The sequence below is a fragment of the Palaemon carinicauda genome, chromosome 10 (genome assembly GCF_036898095.1).
Source record: "Palaemon carinicauda isolate YSFRI2023 chromosome 10, ASM3689809v2, whole genome shotgun sequence".
In the NCBI taxonomy this organism is placed as follows: Eukaryota; Metazoa; Arthropoda; class Malacostraca; order Decapoda; family Palaemonidae; genus Palaemon; species Palaemon carinicauda.
In genome coordinates this window covers 115,857,276-115,871,165 of record NC_090734.1, presented here as the reverse complement: position 1 = coordinate 115,871,165, position 13,890 = coordinate 115,857,276, and the positions used below count along the sequence as shown (strand labels likewise).

At 35.4% G+C, this 13,890-nt stretch overlaps 1 long non-coding RNA gene across 2 annotated transcripts in view; it reads left to right on the top strand.

Moving 5' to 3' along the window:
* The window catches only part of LOC137648453 (uncharacterized), a 50,983-nt gene that overhangs the window by 15,269 nt on the left and 21,824 nt on the right, over window positions 1-13,890 (top strand). For both annotated transcript variants that reach the window (XR_011045620.1, XR_011045621.1), the window contains one exon: window positions 10,165-10,239. This is a non-coding gene — a long non-coding RNA (uncharacterized lncRNA). The remainder of the gene's footprint in view (window positions 1-10,164; window positions 10,240-13,890) is intronic.

The following is a 13,890-nucleotide window of genomic DNA, read 5'->3' as shown; positions in this document are numbered from 1 at the left end:
GAAAGTATGAAAATTTTTGCACATACTTTCAGCTGTCTCCGTTAACAATTTCGTTGGTGTTCAGGTTAAGTTAAGGCCCTTAATTTGTTTTAACTTTATTGAATAACCAAATTTAATTTTCCTTGAAATAATTACTTAAATTATTGCTGTAATAGTTTTTTTTTTTTTTTTTTTTTTTTTTTTTTTTTTTTTTTTTTGAGAAATATTGTAGCCTACCAAGCTTTTCACGTAAGTTTTAGAATGTTTTAAATTTTTATTTTTAGAAAATTTCTATTATTAATTAAGGAAGTTACGCTTAATTCACGCCAATTAACCGGAATTTTACTGTTTATGAATACCTTTTGGTTTGTGTCACTCGGTTTTGTCCAATTTTCCTGGACACAAATTATTTTGCATATGGCAATTTTTCAATGTGACCAGTAAGTTTGCTCTTATATACAATGTGGTATTGAATGCAGGACAAAGGCCTCAGCATATTGTCTTTATTCATGTCTTTGGTTTGCCCATTTAAACCACTGTTCTAGCCAGGGCAGATTGGCGATCGTTGGGAGATTTTCGTCTGATTTCTCACAGCAAACCATCCTAGTATGTGTGGTTTTGACTAGTACAGCATTGCTGATCATAGCGATGTCATTGTTATCATTACTTGCTCGGCTACAACCCCTAGTTGGAAAAGCAGGATAATGGAAGCCCAAGGGCTCCAAAAAGGAAAAAAAAATAGCCCAGTGAGGAGAGGAAATGAGGAAATAAACTGCATGGAAAGAATCAATAATTGTACCTTAGCTAATAATAATCATATTTTGGCTTTTCACGGAACATTTAGGATGTGTTTTAGTATTAAGAATTTACTTTTTACCCCGGAATACTTGCAAATTGTGGGTATGTACAGTAGCTGTGTTAGTTTCCCGGCGGTATTTTAAGTTTTTACGATCATATACCGTTTATTAACACAGTACAGAGACCATTTACTTTGTTTTACTTTGCCGATTTAGCGATAGTTTTTTTTTGTCCATTTTTGCTGGAAACAGACACGACGAACGAACATTGTCCGGTTATTATTATTATTATTATTATTATTATTATTAGCTAAGCTACAACCCTAGTTGGAAAAGCAAGATGCTATAAGTCCAAAGGCTCCAACAGGGAAAAATAGCCCAGCGAGGAAAGGAAATAAGGAAATGAATAAACGATATAAGAATTGATGAACAAAAGGAATAAAACGTTTAAAAAGAAAATAACACATTAAAAGATATTTCATATATAAACTATGAAAAGACTTATGTCATACTATTCAACATAACATTTCCTGCAAGTTTGAACTTATTTCTCTTCTTGTTTTGCTAAAGTATTTATAGTTTATATAGGAAATATTTATTTTCATCTTGTTACTGTTCTTAAAATATTTTGTTTTCTTTGTTTCCTTTCCTCACTGGGCTATTTTCCCTGTTTGGGCCCCTGGGCTTAGAGCGTCCTAATTAGTAATTAATAATAATGATTATAATACTGATTCAACTACCCGATTAGGAAGATCATTCCACAACTTGGTCACAGATGGGATAAAACTTTGGCTGTGTATTTTCGAAGGTTTCGACTTTCGTAACAATAATAATATAATATCAGTTTTGACGTTACTGTTTTTAGAATGATCTATTGTCAATTTGTTCTCATTTATATATTTCCTTATTTCCTTTCCTCACTGGGCTATTTTTCCCAATTGGAGCCCTTGGGCTTATAGCATCTTGCTTTTCCAACTAGGGTTGTAGCTTGGCTAATAATAATAATAATAATGTGATATTACGGTCACCAACCCGTAAAAGATAATAACAAGGTAACGTAAAACTACGGTCGTCTGTATTTTACTGAAATACGTTTGAGAACTATTTTTACGTTTTTTTTTCTAAGTGTTAATTTTTCCACCGATCACATTTATGCAATTCTAAATATCAAAGTTGAAGAAATCCCATCCAAACAGTATTTATTTAACCGCATCAAAGCGTTCATTCGACTTTCAAACAATGTAGAAACGACTTCAGAAATCATTAATAACTCCAATGTGTTTTCATTCATCATCATCATCTCCTTCTACGCCTATTGACGCAAAGGGCCTCGGTTAGATTTCGCCAGTCGTCCCTATTTTGAGCTTTTAAATCAACACTTCTAACCGATGTTAATTCATTCATAGCTGATCACACCAAACAGCCAATCATTGAAGCGTTCTTTCATTGACATTATCTTAGGGCTGTCCAAATTGAGACAGTGGTCGTGATCGAAGAATCAAATAGATGGTTTGGGTATTTTCTCCACATTCGAAGGACTAATTAATTTTGAGGGGCCAGTTGACCAGGTTGTCACCTGTTCTAACCAATACAGCCGATGTTGATTATACGATGTTGCATTTGGGGATTTGTAAGAAATTTTAAAGGTATATTGAAATTCTCAGAGAGGTGATGTAGTGGTGGGGTTGGCAGGTGTGTGGGCCTTTTTAATGAGTCTCTCTCTCTCTCTCTCTCTCTCTCTCTCTCTCTCTCTCATATCAATGCTACGAACTCAATGCCTTTTTTAATGAATCTCTCTCTCTCTCTCTCTCTCTCTCTCTCTCATATCATTGCTAAGAACTCAATGCCTCTCTCTCTCTCTCTCTCTCTCTCTCTCTCATATCAATGCTACGAACTCAATGCCTTTTTAATGAGTCTCTCTCTCTCTCTCTCTCTCTCTCTCTCTCTCATATCATTGCTAAGAACTCAATGCCTCTCTCTCTCTCTCTCTCTCTCTCATATCATTGCTAAGAACTCAATGCCTCTCTCTCTCTCTCTCTCTCTCTCTCTCTCTCATATCAATGCTACGAACTCAATGCCTTTTTAATGAGTCTCTCTCTCTCTCTCTCTCTCTCTCTCTCTCTCTCTCTCTCTCACACAAGCTCTAAGCCCAAATTTAAAAATCGGAGCTAATTTTTGTATCATTGTATGAAACAGCTATACTAATAACGAGTTCATTTTTTTTATTTAATGAGTCGGTGATATTCCAAACAATAACGATAGCTTAATTAAACATTAGGTTAAAATCCTATTTCTAGAACGCTACGTTATTTTTTTTTTCTTTTTTCTTTGGTGCAAGTTCTAGGAGCCTGGTGTGGACCGTAATATCAACGACTGGCACCGTTTCATGATCTTAAGATTAATCATGTTTTGTCTAATAGGGGTAAAATGAACCTGACTACGCTGGCGCATTTGCGTTGGCTGTTTTACGGTTGCTTTGCTTTGCTTGGGAACGTGGCCGTTCAATGTAAAGCAGGCTTGGAATATCTCTCTCTCTCTCTAAGAACAAAGCTAGGGATATTAATCTCTCTCTCTCTCTCTCTCTCTCTCTCTCTCTCTCTCTCTCTCTCTCTAAAAAGCGATAGCTAGAATTATTTTTTGTTTTCTCAACTCTCTCTCTCTCTCTCTCTCTCTCTCTCTCTCTCTCTCTCTCTCTCTCTCTCTCTCTCTCTCTCTACACACACAGTCCACAGTCTCAGCTGTTTCATCTTTCATGAATGTATAATTGGTCTATTCATAATTCACTTTTCATTTCTGTCATCATTATTAGGTTCTATCTATTTTTACTTGGAATAAAATCGAAGCGATTTTCAGAGGTGTAAGGATTTATTTAAATTAACATTTAGATCATTGTTGAAGGAATAAGTTTTTCAAATTTTTAGCTTAAAACTGTGGGTAATGTTATAGATTTTGAAATGTCCCCACCTCGCTAGTCACGGCCGGTTTGTCCACGGGAAATTGTCCTTGCGAGGTCAATATTTTTCCACACTTGTTCCCATGTTTATAGGCCTATAGGCCTCTCTTTTTTCACTTGGCCTTGCGAATCATTAGCTGTGTTTCCTCATTTAGCGGCTTGAACGATCTCCCTGGTCTCATCGACGTCATACGCAGGGTTTTAACTTTTAAGGTGATTACCTTAGTTTCAGGTCATTTGTATGGTTTCAAAGTAAATCTAAGGTAATTTCTGTTTTACTAGATATAAACTTGAGGAAATTTGAACACTTTTAAGGTAATCTAAGGTAAAAAGCATTATCATCTAAGGTAATGGTCTATAGAACAAATTGGCAAATCTATTAAATATTTAGATTATCAAGGTTGTGGTGGCCGATGTGGTAACATCCCTGACTGGGGAACGTCAGATTGGGGTTCGAGTCCCTCTGTACTTGTTAGTTTCTTTGGTATCTGCAACCTTATCCTTGTGAGCTAAGGATTTGGGGTTTGGGGGGAGCCTATAGGTCTATCTGCTAAGTCATCAGCAGCTATTGCCTGGACCTCCTTGGTCCTAGCTTGGGTGGAGAGGTGGCTTGGGCGATGATTATATATATATATATGGTCAGTCTCTGGGGCATTGTCCTGCTCGATAGGGTAAATGTCACCGTCCCTTGCCTTTGTCATTCATGAGTGTCCTTTAAACCGTTAAATAATTCTCTCTCTCTCTCTCTCTCTCTCTCTCTCTCTCTCTTCTCTCTCTCTCTCTCTCTCTCTCTCTCTCTCTCTCTCTCTCTCTCTCTCTTATTTTAATCTAAATTTTTTCTCTTTTTTTAATCTAAATTCTCTCTCTCTCTCTCTCTCTCTCTCTTCTCTCTCATCTCTCTCTCTCTCTCTTTTTCTTAACCTTTTTTTAATTTTTTTAATCTCTCTCTCTCTCTCTCTCTCTCTCTCTCTCTCTCTCTCTCTCTCTCTCTCTCTCTCTCTCTCTCTCTCTTTTTAATCTAAATTTTCTCTTATTTTAATCTAAATTTTCTCTTTTTTAATCTAAATTTTCTCTTTTCTTAATCTAAATTCTCTCTCTCTTTCTCTCTTTCTCTCTCTCTCTCTCTCTCTCTCTCTCTCTCTCTCTCTCTCTCTCTTACTGAGTCAGGGCTGCATTATAAATTTCGTAATTAAATGTAATCTAAAAGACTTACTGAGTTATTACCGAGTCTATTTCCACTGTGGTATTCTCTCTCTCTCTCTCTCTCTCTCTCTCTCTCTCTCTCTCTCTCTCTCTCTCTCTCTCTCTCTCTCTCTCTCTTACTGAGTCAGGGCTGCATTATAAATTTCGTAATTAAATGTAATCTAAAAGACTTACTGAGTTATTACCGAGTCTATTTCCACTGTGGTATTCTCTCTCTCTCTCTCTCTCTCTCTCTCTCTCTCTCTCTCTCTCTCTCTCTCTCTCTCTCTCTCTCTCTCTCTAGTACATAGTTGGTTAGTGTCACTCAATTAACTCAATCAATGAGCACCTAATGAAATTGGTAGTAATTGTCATTTAACAAGAATAGGGGAACTTACGTAGCCAATGTATTTGTACAAGTCAAAAGACCCGGTTGACTGAACTAAGACCCCGTCTCATCTTAGGAAGTTTCAAAAAGTGCTAGAATCTCCTTGGCCCGTTGCTCTATACACCAGACTGACTCGAGTAGTTGCATGTGAAAGGAGTTTAAAGGCCCCGCATGAATGGCAGAGGCAAGGGACAGGGGCATTGGTTATTCAGCAGGACAATGCCCTGGACACTGACCATATATACATATGATCAGCGCCCAAGCCCCTCTCCATCCAAGCTATGACCAAGGAGGGCCAGACAACGGCTGTTGATGAATCAGCAGATAGACTTATAAGTTTCTAAAACCCCACTCCTAGTTCACAAGGATGGTGAGATTGCAGCGACCAAAGAAAATATCGAGTTCGAGCGGGACTCGAACCCCAGTCTGGCGTTCACCAGTTAGGGACGTTACCACATGGCCTTGATGGTTAAAGAAAGAATACTTTACTTTACTTACTTACTTACTTACTTCTTTACTTATTTACTTACTCACCTACTTATTTACTTAGTTACTTACTTATTTACTTATTTACTTATTTACTTACTTACTTATATACTTATTTATTTACTTATTTACTTATTTACTTACTTATTTACTTGAGTACTTATTTACTTACTTACTTACTTATTTACTTATTTATTTACTTACTTATTTACTTATTTAATTACTTACTTATTTACTTACTTACTTACTTATTTACTTATTTATTTACTTATTTACTTATTTAATTACTTACTTATTTACTTATTTACTTACTTAGTTACTTATTTGTTTACTTATTTATATGAAAGGCTGCTTTCCTGATCATATCCCGCAGGGGAATCCTGTGCCCTACAGGACCTACAAAATTAGTTTATCGTCTATAGTGCAGTGCCATGTTTCATCCCGTAGGCCTTGCTTGTTAAAATATTTCATTTAGCTTCGTTTGGTCACAATTAGGCCTAAAATATATATAAAAAAAAATGAGGTTCAAATTGTTTAACCACTGGTACCCCAATTTTTGGCTCATTATTGTGACTAGCCTAATTTTAAAATCCACAAAGCTTCGCTATTTGTTAATTGATTGATTTAGGGGTTTCTGGCATCCTGGCATTTGAGGTCATTGACGACGATATCGTTTATTGTAAATAAAAGAAAAATAATGACTCAATTAAAACCATAAAAGCAAAGACGTCATTTTAAAAGTTAAATATCTTTCAGAAGACCTTCTGAAATAAAACTAAAAAATGTTATTTTTTTAGGTATTTTTTCACAAAATCGGAGTCGTTCTCAGAGTTTCTGATCATGCTGAACTCGTTTTTTAATCTGAAAATGCGATCAAATGTCCCTATCCTTATCGTCTGTTAAAACTACCCAATTTTGCTAATGTACAGTCAAACATAAATGCCCTGTCGTCTCCAGTCCCCCACTGTCATCCTCAATATTTAGAGATTCCAGAATTTCAGGTGGAGAAGAGTTTGGTTGTTAGGGGAGAGGGCCCCAGGCGGGGGAAGTACCACTTCTTAGGGATGTAAGGTGTGTGATGGCAGGGGAAGCACAAAAAATATGTATGAACGTAAATTAAATATGATATACGCTCCTAATTCTATAATTATTATAATACTTACCTTACAATTATACTTTATATTTGTTGTGTTATATGCTATAGCCTACCGTTCTCGCAAACAACTTGTTAAACACAAGCTATCTCTCTCTCTCTCTCTCTCTCTCTCTCTCTCTCTCTCTCTCTCTCTCTCTCTCTCTCTCTCTCTCTCTCTGTTTTTTAGAGCTGTTACGGGGAAGGAGGCATTTTGTTTGAAAGTAATTCAGTATCGATTCATCTGTATTCTAATATTTCCAGTAACGATTACATATTATAATTACGTTGTATAGACCCATTTGTTGTGTTAGTCGATGAAACATTCTAACAGAGAAGTTATTGGCTAGAATAATGAAGTTTTGTAGGCTATTGTTTGTAAATTATGTCCAAGCTGAAAAACCAGACTTATACACAATTCACGAGTCCATTAACAATTCATTTTCTTACGATAGGGTATCTACAATTGGTATGTAACAATTCAGCATTATCAAGTATTTCAGGGGAGCACTTGTGTTTGCGTGGTAGTCAATCATCAGAGAGCAATTATAAATCCTCCTCGTGTTTACGTTATATCCTCCCCTAGTTTACATTACGTAAAGTTAGGTTAGATATATTTATGGCTCTTTTGGTCTCATTGTTTTTTTTTTTTTTTTTTTTTTTTTTTAAAAGATAAGGTTTACTACGAGGTAAGAAATGGTTACCTCGAATAATTTCTACTGCATTTTGTAGATTCTATAAAGACAAGCGGCCTAATGCCTGATAATATTTGCATGACAATCTTTAAGCCTTCTGTGTCATAGTCAATGACTACACTTAAAAATTTTACGTAAAATAAACAGTAAAAATCCTGGAATAAATGTTGCCAGGCATTTACCGTTTAAAAACATCAATTAAATAGTTAAAATGTAACTAGAATTAATACAGGTAATTAAATAGTAGTTTTAAGGCTACCAGGGTATTGTCTGAATATGAATAAATGTATAAAATATATGAATTATATGACTAGACAATTTCAAATAATGAATAATTGACCCTTACGTTTTAGGGGTGATGGATTTGGAAGATAAGGTTACATATATGGACAATAAGCATGGAAAATTGTGAGACAGAATAGTAGAGAAGTTAGGAGAGAAGTGAAGTACAGGAATTAAGAGAAAGTAAATGGAGAACAGCTGGAATTGAATAAAACATCGAGGAAAGTAAAAGAAAATGTTTATAATTGTGGGGTGGGGTAGGGCAGATGTCTCTGTCACGAGAAGGACTACCCGTATCTGTTTCCTAGTTGTGTGACGACTAGTGGTTGCAGAAGAAGGCAGAGGACGATTTGCCACACTGCTGTCTTTCCTGTCTCTCTTCTGTTTCCTTACTTCCAACCTGCTGTCTTTCCTGTCTCTCTTCTGTTTCCTTACTTCCAACCTGCTGTCTTTCCTGTCTCTCTTCTGTTTCCTTACTTCCAACCTGCTGTCTTTCCTGTCTCTCTTCTGTTTCCTTACTTCCAACCTGCTGTCTTTCCTGTCTCTCTTCTGTTTCCTTACTTCCAACCTGCTGTCTTTCCTGTCTCTCTTCTGTTTCCTTTCTACCAACCTGCTGTCTTTCCTGTCTCTCTTCTGTTTCCTTTCTACCAACCTGCTGTTTTTCCTGTCTCTTCAATCTCATTACTTCCATACTGCTGTCTTTAATGTCTCTCTTCTGTTTCCTTTCTTCCAACCTGCTGTCTTTCCCCTCTCTTCAGTTTCCTTTCTTCCATCCTGCTACCCGGCCTCTCTTAATACACTGTAGTGGAACGTGTATGTATTCCCTTGGCTATGCATGACCCCTATCCCCTGGAGCTAATGTGCTCAATTTAAGCAGTCTATGGAAGGGTAGGATGACCAGTCCAGTTTTATTCATTTGCTGAGCTGAGCAAGAACTCTTAATTTCCTGTTTGATTCAGGGATCCCACTAAGTTTTACTATGATTCTTTTCTTATTATTGACAATAATATTAAGTTTACATCGACAGTGAGATTTTAACCCTAATGTACATGATTGAACTTAAGTGTAAATGCATATCAGCGTTATCTTAATTGCTCATCGATTCTTCTAGAGTTTTTATGATTGCAATTGCTTGCAAGACAAAGAAAGGCATTGCTTGATAGGATTTAGGGAGAGCTGCTGCATATAGAACAAGGTCTTTGAACTGTTTATTTATATCAGAGTTTAATGTGCTCCTTATGAAGTCATGTTTTGTGTTTTAATGTGTTCAGGTGTGCAAAGGGTTTCCCTGATCAGTTCTGATAGGGAGATGTGTTGGTCTGTCTTAGCACAGAGCATCATTAACTAAACTTTTTAGTTTTGCAAGTAGAGACGTTGCAGGATCAGCTTAAGTATACTGAAGTCCTTAAATATAAACTATTCTTTATGTTATTAGTTCCAACAGACTTGCCCCCTCAATCACAATTATTAAGGTCAATACTACACAATATTCTAGAAGTTTTATTCCAGCTATGACTATATAGTGGAAAGGCAGTTGAATCTTTGTAACTTCAGATGTTCAGACTTGCAGCGAATGTTTTTATGTTCAACAGGCTGACACAAATCTCTCTTTATAGTTGATATATGCCAGATTTATCTTAAGATCTATTATAGTCACTACTTTTCATATAGTTTATTAACATATTTCCTTTCCTCACTGGGCTATTTTCCCTGTTGGAACTTTCGGGCCTGTAGCATCCTGCTTTTCCAACTAGAGTTGTATCTTAGCAATGATAATAACAATAATCTATAATGCAATGTTTTATGTCAAGGGAAACATGCCAGTCTGCATTAATGACTTGTTTCCAATGGTGAAGTGTTGTGTATATCTGGTAAGCTATAGACTCTGGGAATCAGGGTGAGACACCCAGTTAGTTTTTCCTACCCAGGTTGCAACTTATCAGTACACCAGTTTAGCAACGAGACAAATCAGGCAGCAGTGTGTCATGGCTGTGAAAGCTGGCTATCAGCACACTGCTAGGGCAGGCAGTACAGAAAATATCAGAGATTCTCTCCTCCTTCCTGGGTTGACAAGGAGGGGAGGTTTTAGTTGTGGTAGCCTATGAACTGTACAATAATAATAATAATAATAATAATAATAATAATAATAATAATAATAATAATAATAATAATAATAATAATAATAATAATAATATTGTGTTGTATGTACAATGTCTAAAATGCAGTTTAGCTAAAAGTATAAGAACGCTAATTTATTTACTTTCTTTCAGAATTATATACTTGGTTTCCAAGTTTGCAAGAGGATACGTTAACAGTACTGGAGAGATTCACTTCACTAATTACAGGTAAGGTGTTCATATGGAAATGTGACTGGTTTATTTCAGGTACTTTTCACTCTTAGGAAATCATAAAACACATTAACACAAACCAAATTTGTGAAATTCATTCTAATTATTCCAGTCTTCCTTCACCCAATGAGTTATCCTAAACATTTTCTTCTTTCCTTTTTAATTGCAAAAGTCCTCTGATAATCATGACTAAGCCCTTCGTCATGACAGCCATACAGATCCTACTAAAAAATGGTGAAATACTCTTTTTTTTTTTTTTTTTTTTTTTTTCATACATTATCTCAACTTTAACTTACCCCTATGTCCATGTCTGTCATGCACAATTATACATATTGTGATTGCACCATTCACAGAAAATATGTATACATATACTTCTTTATCCAAACACCAGCAAAATATACTACCCCACAACGAACTAGCAAATCTCCTAATTTCGCCCAGCGTACCATTACCATGTATGAAAATGCCAACCTATTTTGGATTATCCAAAACTAACAATATTTTTGTATCTTTTATCATTCCTTGCATGGACATCATTTTCATAATTGTAATCTTTCACTACTCCAAACACATCTTCCTATTATAACCTTTCATTTGCCTATCTCATTTTCTGTTTGTTTTTCTTTTTTTTTTCTTAAGAATCGAAAAACTCTCGCACACACTGGCAGGAACAACTACAAGAACTTCATCCATGCCACATATACCTTTATAGTCTCATCCCCAAACTTCTTCCATGCTGAAGTGTCCAGTCTGTATCTCATTTTTCACCGTATATGCTTCTTCAAACGAATTTTTCTATGCCTTACGCCGGTTTTTATTCTTCTCACATTTATACTTCTGTCTTGAAGATCATGCACTATTGTCACTGAATACTTACATATGGTTACACACACAGTCATAAACTCACTAAAGTCTCACTCACTATTCTGTCTTCTCTCAATGAATTAATATACAAACTTTCCTATTTGATCTGCCACTATTACTATACATTTATATTACTTTATAGTATGATTACCGCCACTAATAATAGTTCATTTATATTTTTCCCTTATGACAATCAACTCGCGTATTAATATCCTCTTTAGCTATTGTAAGCAGCCCTTCAAGGAGAAAGACACTCCAAAATCAAACCATTGTTCTCTAAGTCTTGGGTAGTGCCATAGCCTCTGTACTGTGGACTTCCACTGTCTTTGGTTAAGAGTTCTCTTGCTTGAGGGTACGGTCGGGCACACATTCTATCAAATTTCTCTTCCTCTTGTTTTGTTAAAGTTTTATAAATTATATAGGAAATTTTTGTTAATGTTGTTACTGTTCTTAAAATATTTTCTTTTTGCTTGTTTCCTATCCTCACTGGGCTATTTTCCCCGTTGGGTTCCCTGGGTTTATAACATCCTGCTTTTTCAACTAGGGTTGTAGCTTAGCAAGAAGTAATAATAATAATGATAATAATAATAATAATAATAATAATAATAATAATAATAATAATAATAATAATAATAATAATAATAACACATTATGCATTAGCAAACCTCTTTGCAATTATTGAAACAGTATCATTCTCCAACCATCTACTCAAACCATGATTATTTTTAAACCTCTAGTATTTACTTTGTTGAACCCTCTTCAAGCTCTTTTTCATTGAACCATACTTCTATTAATTCCTGAGATATTCTTTCTCATATGGCAATTGCCTTTATATACAGTTTTATCAGCCCTGGTAAAATGGGCAACGCTAACTACAATTCAACATTTGCAGTACACACTTGTTTTTTAGTTCACCCTTTTTAGCCTTACCTGCTACTCACATTGCTTTGTACATCCTGGAGGAGATGTATAAAGGTGGCTACTATTATAAAGTAATCCCGTCCTGGAAAATTGCCCACATTGACCATTATTCCAAAATGGATTAATTCTCCTATCTATACTCCATCCTTTATACCTCGGTTCACCACATACAAAACCATTTTAATTTGCTTTGTCTTTCACAATCCTTTCCCTGACCAATCTCACTGCAATCAAAATAGGCAACCAATGACCATCTACCTGTCACACCCTCTTTTCTGTACATCATCTGTCCTTCCAACTCTCTGATTTACACTTCTATTTTTACTTGCCCAAGCATAAAAGATTCTTTTGCTCTGGTAAGCAGCTCTTCAATGACACTCCAAAATCAAACCATTTTTTACTAGTCTTGGGTAGTGCTACAGCCTCTGTAACATGGCATTTCACTGTTTTGGGTTAAGAGTTCTCTTGCTTGAGGGTACACTCAGGAACACACTTCTTATTTCTCTTCCTCTTGCTCTGTTAGTTTTTATAGTTTATAAAGGAAATATTTAATTTAATGTTTCTGTTTTTTTAAATATTTTATTTTTACTTGTTTACTTTCCTCATTGGGCTAAATTTCCAGTTGGAGCCCCTGGGCTTAAAGCATCCTGCTTTTCCAACTAGGGTTGTAGCTTAGCATCCTATCTCCTTTAATCTTTCAGTTTCTGAAAGATCTTTTCTTTTTAAATGCTGCCTCTCTCTCTCTCTCTCTCTCTCTCTCTCTCTCTCTCTCTCTCTCTCTCTCTCTCTCTCTCTCTCTCTCTCTCTCAATGTGGCAATTTCTTTCCATACAAAATAGCAAATACTTGGAATAGACTATCAGCTAATGTAAACAATAACACTTAGGTAAACCAATTCAAGAATAAGTTAGACAAGCTCATAAGAACTCTAAATGCTTAAACTAAATCTCTCTACTAAAGAGCACATGGAGTCTCTACGGATGGACTAAAACGTCTTTGAGACATCCAAAATCCATGTAACTAAATCTCTGTGTTCTGCATATTAACAGGGGAGCAAGAGGGTGTTGAATGGATACCTTGTGCTGTCAAAGTTTGGTGTCATTTTTCGTAAATTAGGGTCCTTATAGAATGCATTTTGCTTAGTCAAGCTTCGGTGAATTTCGTAGAGACGTCTACATAGGGATCGTTTTGAGATGACCCACAAGCTAATTTTTTGCCAGTTTTGTTGCAATAGAAAATAAGGGATATCATTGTTTTTAAAGAAATTACTTTGTCTAATTATGACAGTTTAAGCTGTTAATGTAATGAAAGATAGAAGAATTATTTTTTTTTAATATCCATTACATTATATATCAGCATCTACGGTACTTGCCAAAGACTACATTATCAGGTGTATATAGAGTCGGTTTTCGAAAAATTTGTTGTAATATTTCTGTTATATAGTAATGGTACATAACATTTACTAGTACACCCTGTTACATGATTTGTACTTCCTTTGGAAGGACATATTTAAAGTATCTATTTGACTTAATATATAAGACTTTGTTGTTCTCTTAATAACAGGAAAATGAAGATGAAATATGCACATTTGTGTCGTAAGGCAATCAAAAGATTTGTTATAAGCCTCGCTTTTTGTAGAAATTTTTATATTTTGCTTCAACAAACCACAAAAGAGTTTTTTTATACTATTAGTAAGAGCTTTTAAATTGCATTTCATTGTCGGTTTCTTGCGATTTTTTTAAATATAAAAAAGTCAATGTTTGTTATTAGCAAGAATCAGCTTCGTCTGTATATAGCCCTTGAACAAGTTGGTGCCTTTCTTTGACAGTGACAGCCAAGAAAAGGAACATTTTTATTCTTGCTG